Source organism: Myodes glareolus, chromosome 9, assembly GCF_982192425.1.
Source record: "Myodes glareolus chromosome 9, mMyoGla1.1, whole genome shotgun sequence".
Lineage (NCBI taxonomy): Eukaryota > Metazoa > Chordata > Mammalia > Rodentia > Cricetidae > Myodes > Myodes glareolus.
Genome location: NC_142034.1, coordinates 4,934,172 through 4,948,700, shown reverse-complemented (window position 1 = coordinate 4,948,700; position 14,529 = coordinate 4,934,172).

Sequence of the window (14,529 nt, the reverse complement as noted above, 5' to 3'; positions counted from 1 at the left end):
CCTCAGGAACTGATGAATGGGAGCCAGTTCCCCTCTACCAAAAGATATAATTTCCATTATCACTGGCAGAAGGGGCAAATGCTATCCATGGTGCCTATCAGCATATCAAAACTCGTGCTGGCCTCCGGGCACCCTCTGTATCACAACTACCCGCTACACGTTTCAAAGTCCGTGCCACATTACCCTAAACTCCTTTCAGCTTGCGGGCTTCCCTCCCCACAGCTACTCATTCTCCTTATGAACCTGATAGTTTCATTATGTGCTCCATCTATCTATCTACCTACCTATCACCTATCTACCTACCTATCATCTACTTACCTAGCTATCATCTATCTATCTATCTATCCATTCATCTATCTATCTACCTACCTAGCATCTATCTATCTACCTACCTATCCATGACTCTCCCTCCCTCCCTCCTTCCCTCCTTCCCTTCCTCCAGTAACCACAATGAAAACCTTCCCCTTAACAGTACCATGCAGCGGCAATGTCATCGGCTTCTACAAACAGCAATCTCTGGCTCCTGCTTCCATGCTTCCTTAGCCACGTTAGCCTGTGTAGCCTTGAACTGTGAACCAGAACAAGTCCTTCCTCCCCTAAGCTGCTTTTTTCTGATATTTTGTTGCAGTAATAAGGATGGTAACTAGTATGCAGAAAAGAGTGGCATTTCCCTTAAAAGGTGTGGGCTCCACCCACCAACATCCTTGAGTTCTTTCGATGATACTTTGTACAAGGGAGCTGCTTCCTGGAACCACATCCACAGAGTGGATGTTCTTCTCCTCGTGCCAGTCTGGCTTCTGCTCTCCCCAGAGCAATGAAGGGAAAGGACGTCTCATTTGCATAGGGATCTGCAGTTGAGTTTCATGAACAAATCCCAGAGGCAGGTGGCCCTCTGCCCCACCCAGCACCAGCCAGCAGCAGAGGGCCCAGGCCAGGAACTCTGTTTTCAGACAGATTGCCTTTTCCATCTCTGAGGGCAGCAATACAAAGAAAGGCAGGGGATTTAGAACTTATGGGAAATCACAGGAAAGAAAACTGAGATTCTCCGGTTGCCCTCGGGGGTGTCCCCCTGAGCATTCTGGGAAACATCTGTGTGCTAGAAAGCAGCCTCATTCTGGGAGGACAGTGGCTCAGGGTTGGTCTTGCAGGGGCTGCAGTGGTTTTGTCCCAGAGTCCTCAGTCCTGTTTGAACAAAGGATCCTGTTCTCGTTTTGTGCGCTGTGTGACCGTTTCTGGACAGAAGTTGCTTATAGCAAAATTAAGATTATGCAATACTTAGGGTATGCTAATGATCTGTTTGTAGATAGTCATGCAGAACAAACTTCTTAGATTAATAAAGATCAAAAGAAAAAAAAAACAGATTTCTTAAAGGTTTTAAAAATCCGGAGGACTGGCAAGAAGGCTCAGTGATCAGTAGCACCGGCTCCTCCTCCAGGAGACCCAGGCTCAGCTCCCAGCACACATATGGCAGCTCACGACTGTCTGTAACTCCAGTTCCAGGGAATCTGTACTCTGTCAGTTCTGCACACACATGGTGCTCATAGACACATGCAGGAAAGACGGTTATACATATAAATAAAATCTTTAAAAAAGTTTTTAAAAAATCAAATCATTGCACACATGTGCATATATACATAAATAAAACAAGGTAACCTTTAAAAGAATCTGAGCCAGTTATGGCACACGAATTTATCACTAACATTTGGGAAACAGATCCCTGTGAGTTCCAGGTTAACCAGTACTATGCAGTCCTGTCCAAAAAAGAATCAATTTATATTTTTAAAATATTTTTAAAAGTCTGTTAGTTAGGTTATTATTATCCCCTCATGGCTCCTAGATGGACATCAGAAACAAGGCGGGTGAATGAATGAATGAATGAATGATTTGACTCAGGCAGTAGAAATATCTTGGGAAGTTGACTTAGCCCCCTGTGATTGTTGGAATAGGTATGGCCCCACAGACTCATGTGTCTGAATGCTTGACCCATAGGGAGGGACACTATTAGGAGGTGTGGCCTCGTTGAAGGAAGTGGGTCACTGTAAAGGTAGGTTTTGAGGTCTCATATACGCTCAAGTCACGTCCAGAGTGACACACAGTTCACTTCCTGTTGCCATGGATCAAGATGTAGAACTCTCAGCTCCTTCTCCAGCACCATGTCTTCCTGTCTGTTGTCATGCTTCCCACCATGATGATGAGGGACTAAAGCCCTGAAACTGCAAGCCAGCCCCGATCAAATGCTTTTCCTTTATAATAGTTGCCATGGTCACGGTGTCTCTTCACAGCAATAGCAACCCTAACTAAGACAGCCTATCATTCTCAAACTGCTCCGGAAACCCATGTGTTTCAAGCAAGATTCCATTGAATAAAAAGTTTTCCCTTCACGTAAACAACCAGGGCAATCTGGCCCACCATCTGTCTCTGTAAATAAAGATTTATTGGAATAGGGCCACAAACACTCATGGGCAGATTGTCTCTCACTGCTCTTCCTGTGCAATGACAGAGGTGAGAAGTTGTCACAGTGATATCCTGGCTGGCAAAGCATGGGTAGAACATCATCTGACTCTTGACAGGAGAAAACGTGCTGTTTGAATCCTCCCACTTTATAGATGAACAAGCTGAGGCCCTGAAACTGGCAGCAGGAAGCAAACTAACACACCCCTTGCTCCTCCTCCTTTTCCTTTTCTCCCTGTCCCATTCCATAGCCTCTTCCTCTCTCTCCCCATTCCTCTTCCTCCCCCTCCAGCCATTTTGTTGTTGCTTACTTGGTGACTGCTGGAGCCTCCCTAACTTGGAACCTGATGTGGGGAGGAGCCAAGCACTGATGGCCTAGCACGAAGCAGGTTCCCCATTCTGGAAACAGAAGAGATTTGCTATCCAACAAGGAACCCTCTGAAGTCTGAACCAGCCACCTTCCCTGAGCTCTTCCTAGACATTGACGTCCTCATGGGGCATAACAGCTTCAGAGAGACTGTGAACTTGAGGGGGAACAGACCTGTGTGGTCTCAGGCTAGTTGCTAAGCCTGTCTGAGCACCAGAAGACTCCCTGAGGCTTATGCTGAGAGAGCATGATAAAGACTGGAAGCTGCTCTGGGTGCTTGGTTGCAGGGCAAAACTCAGCAAAACCGAGATGAACACTTTTAGAATTCCAGACATGGTGGCACACACCTTTAATCCCAGCACTCGGAAGGCAGAGGCTGGTGGATCTCTCTGAGTTGGAGGCCAGTCTCATCTACATAGTGAATGAGTTCCAAGCAAACCAGGGCTGTACATGAGATCTTGTCCAGGAAAAAAAAAAAGAAGTGTGTGTGTGCGTGTGTGTGTGTGTGTGTGTTTGTGTGTGTGTGTGCTGGGGACAGGATGGGGACCCTGGAGAGACGGCTCAGCAATGAAGAGCATGTGTTGCTCTTGCAGGAGACTTGGGTGGTTTCCCTACGTGGTTACTCAACAACTGTCAGTGGCTTCAGCTCCAGGGGGTCTGATGCCCTCTTCCGACCCCCAAAGGCACCAGGCATGCACATGGTACACACATAAGCATGCAGGCAAAACATTCATACACATAAAATAAATAAATCTAAAGAAGTTTTTATAAAAAAATAAAGAACTGTTAGAGCCCACTCAAGGAGCTCATTCACCCACTGTGACATGTGGGTCCTCCCACTGCCAACTGACATCAGCAAGGAACTTTCTGTGCCAAAGACAAAATATGCCCCATCCGTGTTGGACATAGAAGGGCATAAAGGGAGCTCTCTACGTGGCCACTTATTTGTTGCCCAGAGTTAGCAAGGTCTTCCTTCCTCCTCCCCCTCCTTTCTCCTCTGCATCCTCTCTCCTCTTCTTCCCTTGCCTCTTCACCTCTTCTCTTTCCCCTCTTCCTCATTCTCCTCCTCTCTCCTCTACATCCTCTCTTCTCTCCCCCCTCTTCCTCATCCCCCTCCCTCCAGCAAAGCCTTTCTTTCCTATCTGTTCCCAGGCTGCACAGACCTCAGTGCCCCACATGTGCTGTGTGCTCTTCTTCACCACCTTCAGTCCCGAAAGATAGACCAGACCCTTAGCCTCTCTGTCCCCCTACTTGCTACAGACCAGCTGTGGCATCAGAATGATGGGAGCAAGAATGCAGTCTCTGCGAGGAGAGAGAACACTGTCTAGTCAGCATTATTGCTTCAGCATCCAGCACAGTTCCGATACGTGTAAGTAAGTGTTTGTGGCAATGCATGTACACATGGATTGAGTGATAGATGGATGGATGGATAGGCTGGTGAGTAGGTAGGTGAACAGGTCTGTGAATGGGTCAGCAGGTGAATGGATGGACAGATGGACAGACAGACAGACGGGTGGATGGATGGATGGATAGATGGATGGATGGATAGATGGATGGATGGGTAGATGAATGGAAAATGACTACGTGGGTGGCCAGTAAGTGGGCTGGTGGATGGATGGATGGATGGGTGGATGGATGGATGGATGGATGGATAGGGAATGATTGTGTGGATGGATGGATTAATAAGCAGGCAGATGGATGGATGGATGGATGGATGGATGGATGGATGGATGGACAGATGGATAGATGATAGGAGAATGGATGTGGGAATGAGTAGATGAATGGATGGATGAGTGGATGGGATGGGAAGGTGGGTATATAGGGAATTGATTGGGTGGATGGAGGATGATTGATAGGTGAGTGGATGGGGGAATAAGTAGATGACTGGATAGATGGATTGATAGATGGATCAGAACATGGGTGGGTAGATGGATGAACAGGTGGGCAAGTGGCGATACCCACTCACGAAACTACTTAGTGCCTGGCTCCCGCATTCTAGTATCAACAACGGGAAATCCTTCAGGTTCAAGCAGGCCCTGGGAACACATCTGTCAGGGTTTTCCACTCCAGCCGTGGAGACCGTGGAAACTGATTTGACAACAGCCCAGAGGGACCGTCTCTCCTCAGGCTGCATCTTTCAAAATCACTCTCCCATCCTCGGATCCTGCCAATAAAGGAACAGTGCTCAGCAAGCTCCCAGGATCAAAGGCACCCAAGACAAAGCAGAACCAACCCCCCCCCCATTGCAGTATTTCCTCAGAAGAAGCATGGGTTGGGAGACAGAGAGAGCAGAGAACCCAGAGCCTGGCCCTCCCTGCCCCACATCCCGAAGGTTAGCTATAACCAACTACCTGCTGATTGCAGAAGTCTGCTCACAGTCAGTCTTAGGTGCCCTCTGCTGTGCTGCTTAATTCTAGAACTTGGATGCTAATGTTCAAATATCATGGGTTTTGTATAAAATCTGTCTCACTACCCAGGAGAAAACAGTTGCTTTGCGGGCTCCTGAGTCTATGTGAGCTGTGCAGCCTCTGGACGGATGCAATGCGACTTTCCTTTTGTTTTGTTGGCTTTTGTTGTTCTCTCTCTCTCTCTCTCTCTCTCTCTCTCTCTCTCCCTCCCTCCCTCCTTCTCTCTCTCTCTCTCTCTTTTTCTCTCTCTGTTTCCACAGCCCAGGCTAGCCTAGAGTACACAGTCTGCTGGCTTCAGCCTCCTGAGTGCAAGAATTGCAGGTTTACCCCACCAGGCCCAGCTCTAGACTGAAACATTTTCTGCGTCTCCATCAGGCCCCTGGGAGTGGGAGGACGGGCTGCGTCTCTGGTCACAGAGGATGTGCTGCCCAGATGCCCTCTGACCTCCATGCCCTCTGTGGAAAGCAGCCAGCATCACTGTCTCTCTCCCTTTTCTTCCTCACACATCTGAATCTGACAGCAGACGCAGCCCAGGACTGTCCATCTGGAAAGCAGGGTGGGGGGCTGTTGGAGGAAGGTTTCAGAGCCCTGATGTAAGTCAAGGCATGCACGGGGCTAAGCTGTGGCACCCTCCAGTTGAAAGGATGGAGGGAAACCTGGCTGGGACAGGTACACACACCCTCACACACATCTACACACATGATTAAAAATAAAATAAATCATTTAGAAAGAAAGTAAAGCAGTGAGTGACAGAGCAGGACACCTAACAACATCCTCCTCTGGTCTCTGCACATCCAAAGGCCCTCACACTTACACACACGTGTGGATACATATCGCACAACACAGAAGTACACACACTCGGGATTTATTAGAATGGCTTTGTCTTCATTTGGATTTTTACTGCTGTGAAGAGATACCATAACCCTAGCAAATCTCATAAGGAAAACATTTAATTGAAGGAGCTGGCTTACAGTTTCAGAGGTTCGGTTCATTATCACCATGATGAGGAGCATGGTGGCACGCAGGCAGACATGGTGCTGGCGCTACAGGAAGTTAACTGACTATCACACTGAGGGAAGCTTGAGCAAAAGAGACCTCAAAGCTCACCCCCAGTGACATACTTCCTCCAGTAAGGCCACACCTCCTAATAGTGTCACTCTCTTGGGGACCATTTCTTCCAAATCATCACAGGCTTCCAGGTGTGGCCTGGTTAGTCCAGTGACTGTCAACCAACAGAAGGTTCAATAATCCAGTAGTTGTCCAATGCTGGATGTCTTAGCTGATCTCCTATAACACTAGAATCCCGAAGAAGTAGGCTCTAAGGCTAGTGAAGGAATGAACTTCTAGTGAGAGTGAGGGCAGGCAGGCAAAGAGCTAGCTTCCTCCTCCCACGTCCTTTTTATAGGCTTTCTGCAGAAGATGTAACCCTGATTCAACATGGATCTTCCTGCAGAAGATGTAACCCTGATTCAACATGGATCTTCCTGCAGAAGATGTCACCCTGATTCAACATGGATCTTCCTGCAGAAGATGTAACCCTGATTCAACATGGATCTTCCTGCAGAAGATGTAACCCTGATTCAACATGGATCTTCCTGCAGAAGATATCACCCTGATTCAACATGGATCTTCCCACCGCAAAAGATCTGGACTTGGGGAGGGGGGGGTGTCTTTCAAATGTTTTAAGAAAACTCCCTCACAGGTGTGCCCAGCCACTTAGGTTTTAGTTAATTCTAGATGCGGTCAAGTTGACAATGAGAATAGGCATCACAGTTAGTTAGTTAGTTAGTTAGTTAGTTAGTTAGTTAGTTAGTTAGTTAGTTAGTTAGTCAGGGTTTCCTGTGACTCACGCTGGTCTGGAGCTCATTGTGTAGCTAAGGATGGCTTTGAATGTGTGTGCATGTATGTATGTGTGTGTATTTACATAAATATACATACATATATACATACATTCTATCAGTTCTGTTCCCCTAGAGAACCCCGACTAACGCACTCAGCACATTCCCAGCTGGTAGAGCTGGGCGATAGTTCTTGGAGAACTTTAGGGTTCCATGGGACCCAGCTGGAGGAAGGAAGTCACTAGAGGTGGCAGCGGTGGCTGGTCCCTTCCTGTCTCTGGCTCTCTGCTTCCTGTCAGTCATGAGATCGCCTCCTCCGTAGACTCCTACTACGACAGTGTGCAGTGCCACCACATGAACCAGGCAGCCAAGCCTTCTGCTGCCATGAGCAAAACAAGTCCCTGTAGCAAAGCAATTACCATGGTGCTCATGGAATTACTGCAGCCATGTTCTGTTGCCAGCTGAGAGTCCAGGAAGCCAGCTACATAACTAGGTTGGAGCCCACAGGCCTGATAACTAGTTGCCCGTTCAACTGTGCACACTGGGCTGGTTACTGTCTGTCAACGCAACACAAACTAGAGTCACCTGGAGGAGGGGGACTTCACTCACCGCTATGGGCATTGATTAATGTGTGATGTGGGAAGGCAGAGCCCAATGTGGGTGGTGCTGCCCTGGGCAGGCGGTCTTGGGTTGTCTAAGAAAGCAAGCTGAACAAGTGCTGGGGAGCAAGCCGTTAGGCAGCATTCCTCCACGGCCTCTGCTTCAGTTTCTGCCGCCAGGTTCCTGCCTTGATGTCCCTTGATGAAGGACTGTCACTTTCAAGTGAATGAAAACCCTCTCCTTCCCAAGATGCTTTTGGTTGGTGTTTTATTGCAAACGAAACCAGACTGGAAAAGCCACCCCATCGCACTCTGCGAGAATCTGATATCCTTTATTCCACTTCCCTGTTCCAAGTTCCCTGGGCCTTGGTCAAACTGACACCTAGGATAAATTCCAGCCAGTGGCCTTGCTTGAGGCCAAGAGCTGCCAGCTGTGGACTCCACACCCCTGATGGCTGCAGAGGTGGAAGGTGAGAGAGGAGCCTGTGGGCAGAGGCCAGGATTCGCACCTATTTTTGCTTGGATATGGCAGGGGGCCACGTGGGCAGGGAGGAACCAGTGAGGGCTGTTTGTTTTGGGCATGGCTAATCCTTGTTCAAATTTATATCCTGAATCTTTTAGGGAACTGTGTCAATGAAGAGTCAGGCCGGCTCTGTGCCACTGGGACAGAGGTATGTGGTGCCTGTCTTTAGCTGCAGGAGTCCTGAAGGGTGTTGGAGCATACCACATCCACTTCCCAGCATGCACCTGTTATCAGTTAGTCCAGCCCATCACACTATCAGCTCTTATGTAACCAGATCAGCCTTGGGATCCTTGGCATGACTCAAGATGGAAGGGACAAAGAGCCAACCAATTACATCCATATGAGGCTATATTAGGGCTTCAGGGATGCAGCACATGAGATCAGGCCTCCAGGCGTCTCTGCGAGCATCAAAGAGAAAAAAGTATTTAGTGTGAGGTGTATACTCTGGCCACCCTGGGACATCAGAGCAGAGCCTTTGATTCTTGAAGAGGTTCTGGGCCAGCATGAACATGGCCACCCTAGGATGCCAAAACCTCTTTCTCATTAAAAATGCAAAACCAGGCTGGGAACTCTAGCCTCTGTCATCGGTCTCGGGCTCACACTACCAGGAACTCTGGGAGCCCCCAATTTCCAGGAAGCAAGACTAGAAACAGCTTTACAGCACCAAAGTCCATGACTGGCTGTGCTACTTAGGGGCGCTGCTCACCCACTACACAGGGCACCCAGGCTCTGTGTGGGACCCTTGTTCTTTCCAGCTTATGAGTATTTATTTTTAAAGGGAGTTCTCATGCTAACCAAGAGCTGAGTCATGTCAAGTCAATATAAAGACACCCACTGTGCTGACAGCCAGGTATGGCAGAGCAGGCTGCCCTGGGCACCCTCTTGGCAATTACACTCATCTCTTGCTAAAAAGGGAGCCACCATGGGACCCCACAATGTGACTAGTTGAAATGAACAAACAGCTCTCTGATGGAAGAAAATCCCTGTTTTGTAGTGCTGGCCTAGTCCAGTGGCATACATATTTCCACTGTGGCTGCTTTCGAGCTAATGATGTAAGGTCTCAAATCTGTGCAGGCTAGCAGCCACCCTGCAACTCTCCACTTTAGTGCCTCTTCTGCTGAGCTGTACACTGAAGGAACAGACATGGATAGAAATGCAGGGTCTTTCACAAGCACAAGAAGCAGCAGCAGCAGAATCCTTCATTCCTAGATTAGGAGACGGACTGGCCAGAGGCCATCTGCTAAGACAAGACTGCCTGGGAGTACAAATGTCATATCATAGGTGGCAGGGCTGAGAGTACTAGACAGAGCCCTGGGCTTGCAGTGGGTGGTCCCTAAGCTGGTGTCTGTACATGCATATGCATTCCTGTGTGGCCATATTCCAGCACAAGTGTGTTCCGTGTGTGTGTGTGTGTGTGTGTGTTGTGGTTCAGTGATAACCTCACTTGTTACTCATCTGCTATCTTCCACTTTTGGTTTGATACAAGGTCTCTCATTGGCCTGGAACTTCAACAAATAGGCCGGCCAGCCAATCAGCCAGTCAGCCAGTCAGCCAGTCAGCCAGTCAGTCAGTCAGCCAGTCAGCCAGTCAGCCAGTCAGCCAGCCAGCCAGTCAGCAAGTGAGCACCTGGGATCTGTCTTTCTCCATCTCCCATGTTGCTAAAGATGAGATCGCCAGTTCACACCACAACCCCTCGCTTTTGCGTGAGTTCCAGGGATCTCACTCAGGTCCTCAAGCTTGCAAGGCAGGCACCGTCCCAGCTGCAGCATCTCCCTTAGCCCTTGAATCTACTAGCTCAACAGAAGAAAGAAGCTGCTTCAGTTGAGGCACCAATGCTGTGGGCTGTGCAGTACACCCTCCCACACACATCAGGAGCCGTGGAGACCCCAGTGCAGGAGACACCACCCACCGGAACAGTCTAGTGCCTAGACAGCAGGCAGATAAATCTCCATCCGCCAGCCAGACTATAGGGAGGTGTAGATGGATTTTTCTTTGGGCCACAGCTCCCAACAAATGACACAGAGACTTCTTATTAATTATGAGAGCTTGGCTTTTGTTTAGGCTTGTTTCTAACTAACTTTTATAACTTAAATTAATCCATTTCTATTCATCTACATGCTGCCACGTTGCTGATGGCTTCTACCTCTCCCCCTGCTGTCCTGTTTCCTCTCCATTTCCTCTTGCATCTCCCCTGTACCTAGATTCATCTCTTCCCTCTCTGCCCTGAAGTCCCATCTAACCTCTTCCTGCCTAGCTATTGGCCATAATAATTCAGTTGTTTACATAATAAATTCAGTTCTTTATTAAACCAATCAGAAGATACCTTATTAAAGATACATCTTCACAGTGTACGGCGGTAGCACATGCCTTTAATCCCAGCACTCAGGAGGCAGAGGCAGGCGGATCTCTGTGAGCTCGAGGCAGCCTGGTCTACAAGACCTAGTTTCCAGGACAGGCTTCAAAGCTACACAGATAAACACTGTCTTGAAACAAACAAAGATTATTCCACAGCAGGGAAATGACCACATCCTTGGGCTCTATTGGTTACTGGAGACCAGTCTCCAGCAAGAAAAGCCATGAGGGAATTAGAGAGTCTTTTCCCAGGTGGAACTGGGCTGTGAGGACAGGACCCACAGGAAGGGAAAGTATTTAGAACCAAATTTCAGGTCAGGTCAAAATCAGCTGGGGGAGGGAGAGCAGTACTAGACCCCAATGGGAGCTTGTTTTAGTCAGGGTTTCTATTGCTGTGAAGAGACACCATAACCACAGCAACTCTTAAAAACGTTTAATTGTGGTGGCTCACTTACAGTTCAGAGGTTCTGTCTGAGAATTCTTACATCTTAGCTCGCAGGCAACAGGAAGTGATCTGAAACACTGGGCATGGCTTGAGCATACATGAGATCTCAAAACCCACCTTCACATTGACACACTTTCTCCAACAAGGCCACACCCACTCCAATGAGGCCACATCTCCTAATAACACCACTCCCTTTGAGGCCATTTTCTTTCAAACCACTGCATTCCACTTCCTGGCCTCCAAAGTCTTGTAGCCATATCATAATGCAAAAAAATGCATTTAGTTCAACTTCAAAAAGTCCCCTATCACAGTCTCAACAATGTTTAAAAGTCCAAAGTCTCTTCTGAGATTCATGTAATCTCTTAATTGTTATCCCCTATAAAAAGTTATTTTTTAAAAAAAAAACAAATCCCATGCTTCCAACATCTAATGGCACAGGATAAATCTTACTGTTCTAAAATTTACGGAAGGGAGCATAGTGAGAAAATACTGGACCAAGGCAAGACCAAAAACAAACTGAGCAAACTCCAAACTCTACATTTCTATGTCTGATGACAAATACTGTTCAGATCTCAAATTCCTTTTAGCTTTGTTGACTGCAACACACCTCTTTCTTTTGGACTGGTTCCACTCCCTGTTAGCAGCTTTTCTCAGTTGTAGCAATATTTCATTTGTATTTTAATAAATAAAGCTTGCCTGAAGATCAGAGTGTTAAAAAGCCCCAATGGTCAGCCTTACAGACCAGGCAGTGGTGACACACATCTTTAATCTCAGTAACCACAGAGTTTGCCATAGAAACCAGGTGGTAGTGGTGCACATCTTTAATCCCAGCCCGAGAGAGAAATATAAAATGGGAGAAGACAGCTCTCTGTTGTAAGGAGGCTGCTTATTTGTTCTGGCTGCCCAGCAGCTCAGACCCAAAATAGCCACACAGAAACTATATTAATTAAATCACTGCTTAACCCACTAGCTCTAACTTCTTATTGGTTAACACTTATATCTTAATTTAACCCATTCCTAGTAATCTGTGTATCGCCATGTGGCTGTGGCTTGCCCAGTAAAGTCCCCAGCATCTGTCTCCGGTGGGGCCACATGGCCTCTCACTGACTCCGGATTCTTTCTCCCAGCATTCAGCTTAGTTTCCCCCCCTACCTAAGTTCTACCCTATCAACAGGCCAAAGCAGTTTCTTTATTCACCAGTGGTATTCATAGCATACAGAGAGGAATCCCACATCAGCTCTAAGACACAGTCTCATTCTGAGATTCCTAGAAGCAGGATTGCCATTTTTGGACTGAGGTAGAGGTAAGAGCCAGTGGCTGGCTGTTTTGCTTTTCTGACCTTCATGTTGAACCCAATTATCTGTCTCTGAATTTTTATTAATCATGCTACGCTCAGCGGGTATCCCATGATCTGGCATCTCCAACTTCTTGGGGTCTCCAAGATAATTAGTCTTCAACTTCACAACTTCACACAATGACTTCTCTAGGCCTCTAGGCCTCAATTCAGGGACACCCCTGACACATGCCTGGCTTCATTGACTTTCCTTTGCAGAGGCAAATTCCATGACCATTTTCTTCTATCTGTAACTCTAGAACCATGTGGTCAAAGCTACCTAGTTCTGCTGCTTGCCGGGGCTGGAACATGGCCCTGTTCAAGTACATCTTCACCAACTTTTCTTTACTGCCTAAGCTTGGCTGTCCTGAAACTGGATCTGTAGACCAGGCTGCCCTTGAACTCAGAGATCTACCAGCCTCTGTGTTCCCAGTGCTGGGATAAAAGGTGTGTGCACCACTATACCTGACTTTAATCTTTCCTTTAATTCATTTTCACAAGTTGAAAACCTAGTTGGGTGGGATCTTCCTCAAGGTCACCACTCCCTATATTTTATTTCTTAACCTGTTTATCTCCTTGAACACAGGACTTAGCTCCTTTCCACTTTCTGGTGCTCCTTTTCTCCTCAAATTGTACATTTTGTATTTTTCCTTTCTCAGCTTTCTCCTTTTTGTTGTAAACTGTCATTAGAGATCTCACTAATGATCACATATGACAGAGTCTGTACTAGGCTGTTTTGAGATTTTCCATCAACAGAATTAATCCAAAACTCTTCACTTTAGCCTCAGACAGACTCTTTAGACAAGGGCAAAATGCAGCCACTTTCTTCACCAAAATAGAACAAGAATGATCTCTAGGCAACATACTAAAATTATTCTCCTCTGAAACCTCTTGAGCCAGGCTCCCACAGTTTATCAAATCACATTCAGCACCACTGTCTTCCATGCTCCTACTAGTATGGCCCAATAAGCAGAGTTAAAGCATTTTAATAGTTTTCTAATCCATAGTCCCAAGATCCATATTCTGTCAAACAAAAACATGATCGGGTCTATCACACCATTACCCCAGTTTCTGGTACCAACTTCTGCTTTAGAGTTTCTATTGTTGTGAAGAGACACCATGACCATGACAACTCTTATAAAATAAAACATTTAATTGTGGTGGTTAGCATATAGTTCAGAGGTTTAGTCCATTATTGTCATGCGAGGAAGCAAGGCAGCATGCAGCAGACATAGTGCTAGAGAAGGAGCTGAGAGGTCTTACATCTTCACTCACAGGCAAGAGGAAGTGGTCTGAGACACTGGGTGTGGCTTGAGCATATGTGAGACCTCAAAGCCTTCCTCAGCAGTGACATACCTCCTTCAACAAGGATGTACCCACTCCAACAGAGGCAGGGAGGCTGGCACTCGGTGCACAGATCTACTTGTGAGCAGTGCCTCTCCAATCCCTTCAAATGATGACATGAATTACCACCATACTACCTGGAAAAAAATCTCTTGCTTGCTCTCCCTCTTGACCCAATGAAGCTGAGAGATCAGATTCCATCCCAGGACTGCACCTGAAGGGCTGCATTCACAGTGTGGTAGCATCTGATGCAAGAGGGACAGCAGCTGGCCCTGGAGGACGCACGGGGGACTGACTGCCAAGTATTTGTGTTGGGCAAGGACTGGGCTGGCTGGATTCCCCCAGATGCTGGCATGGGAGTATCTATTCTTTAAGAGGTAGGGTGTCCCACAGTCTGTGGTGGGTGGGGCATTACCTCTTCCCACCCAGGGTTTCTTTGGTCACCGAGGCCTCCCTAACTTGCTTCTGGTCTCACAGAAAGCTCACTGTAGGCTCCATGTAGTGGCACAGAGTGCACATCTTCTTGCCTCTGATGTAGGGAGAAAGTACACATTGCTTCCAGTTGACCCAAGGACAAATGGCTCCTTCCAGCCCTGTTGTGGAATATTTATTTGACTATACAAAAATATATTGCATTTGTTTAACTATGTAAAGATGTGTTGCTGTTCTACCTTGTCTGCCTAGGGCACTTGACTGGTCTAATAAAAAGCTGAACAACCAATAGTGAGGGGAAAGGTACAAGCAGGACTTCGGGGCAAGGAGAGTAAGGAGGAGGAGGAATTTAGGCTTGTGAGGAGAGAGAAAGAGACCCCAGGGAGATGCCAGAGGCCAGACAGACAGACAAGGCGGAAGCATGAGTAGGACATATG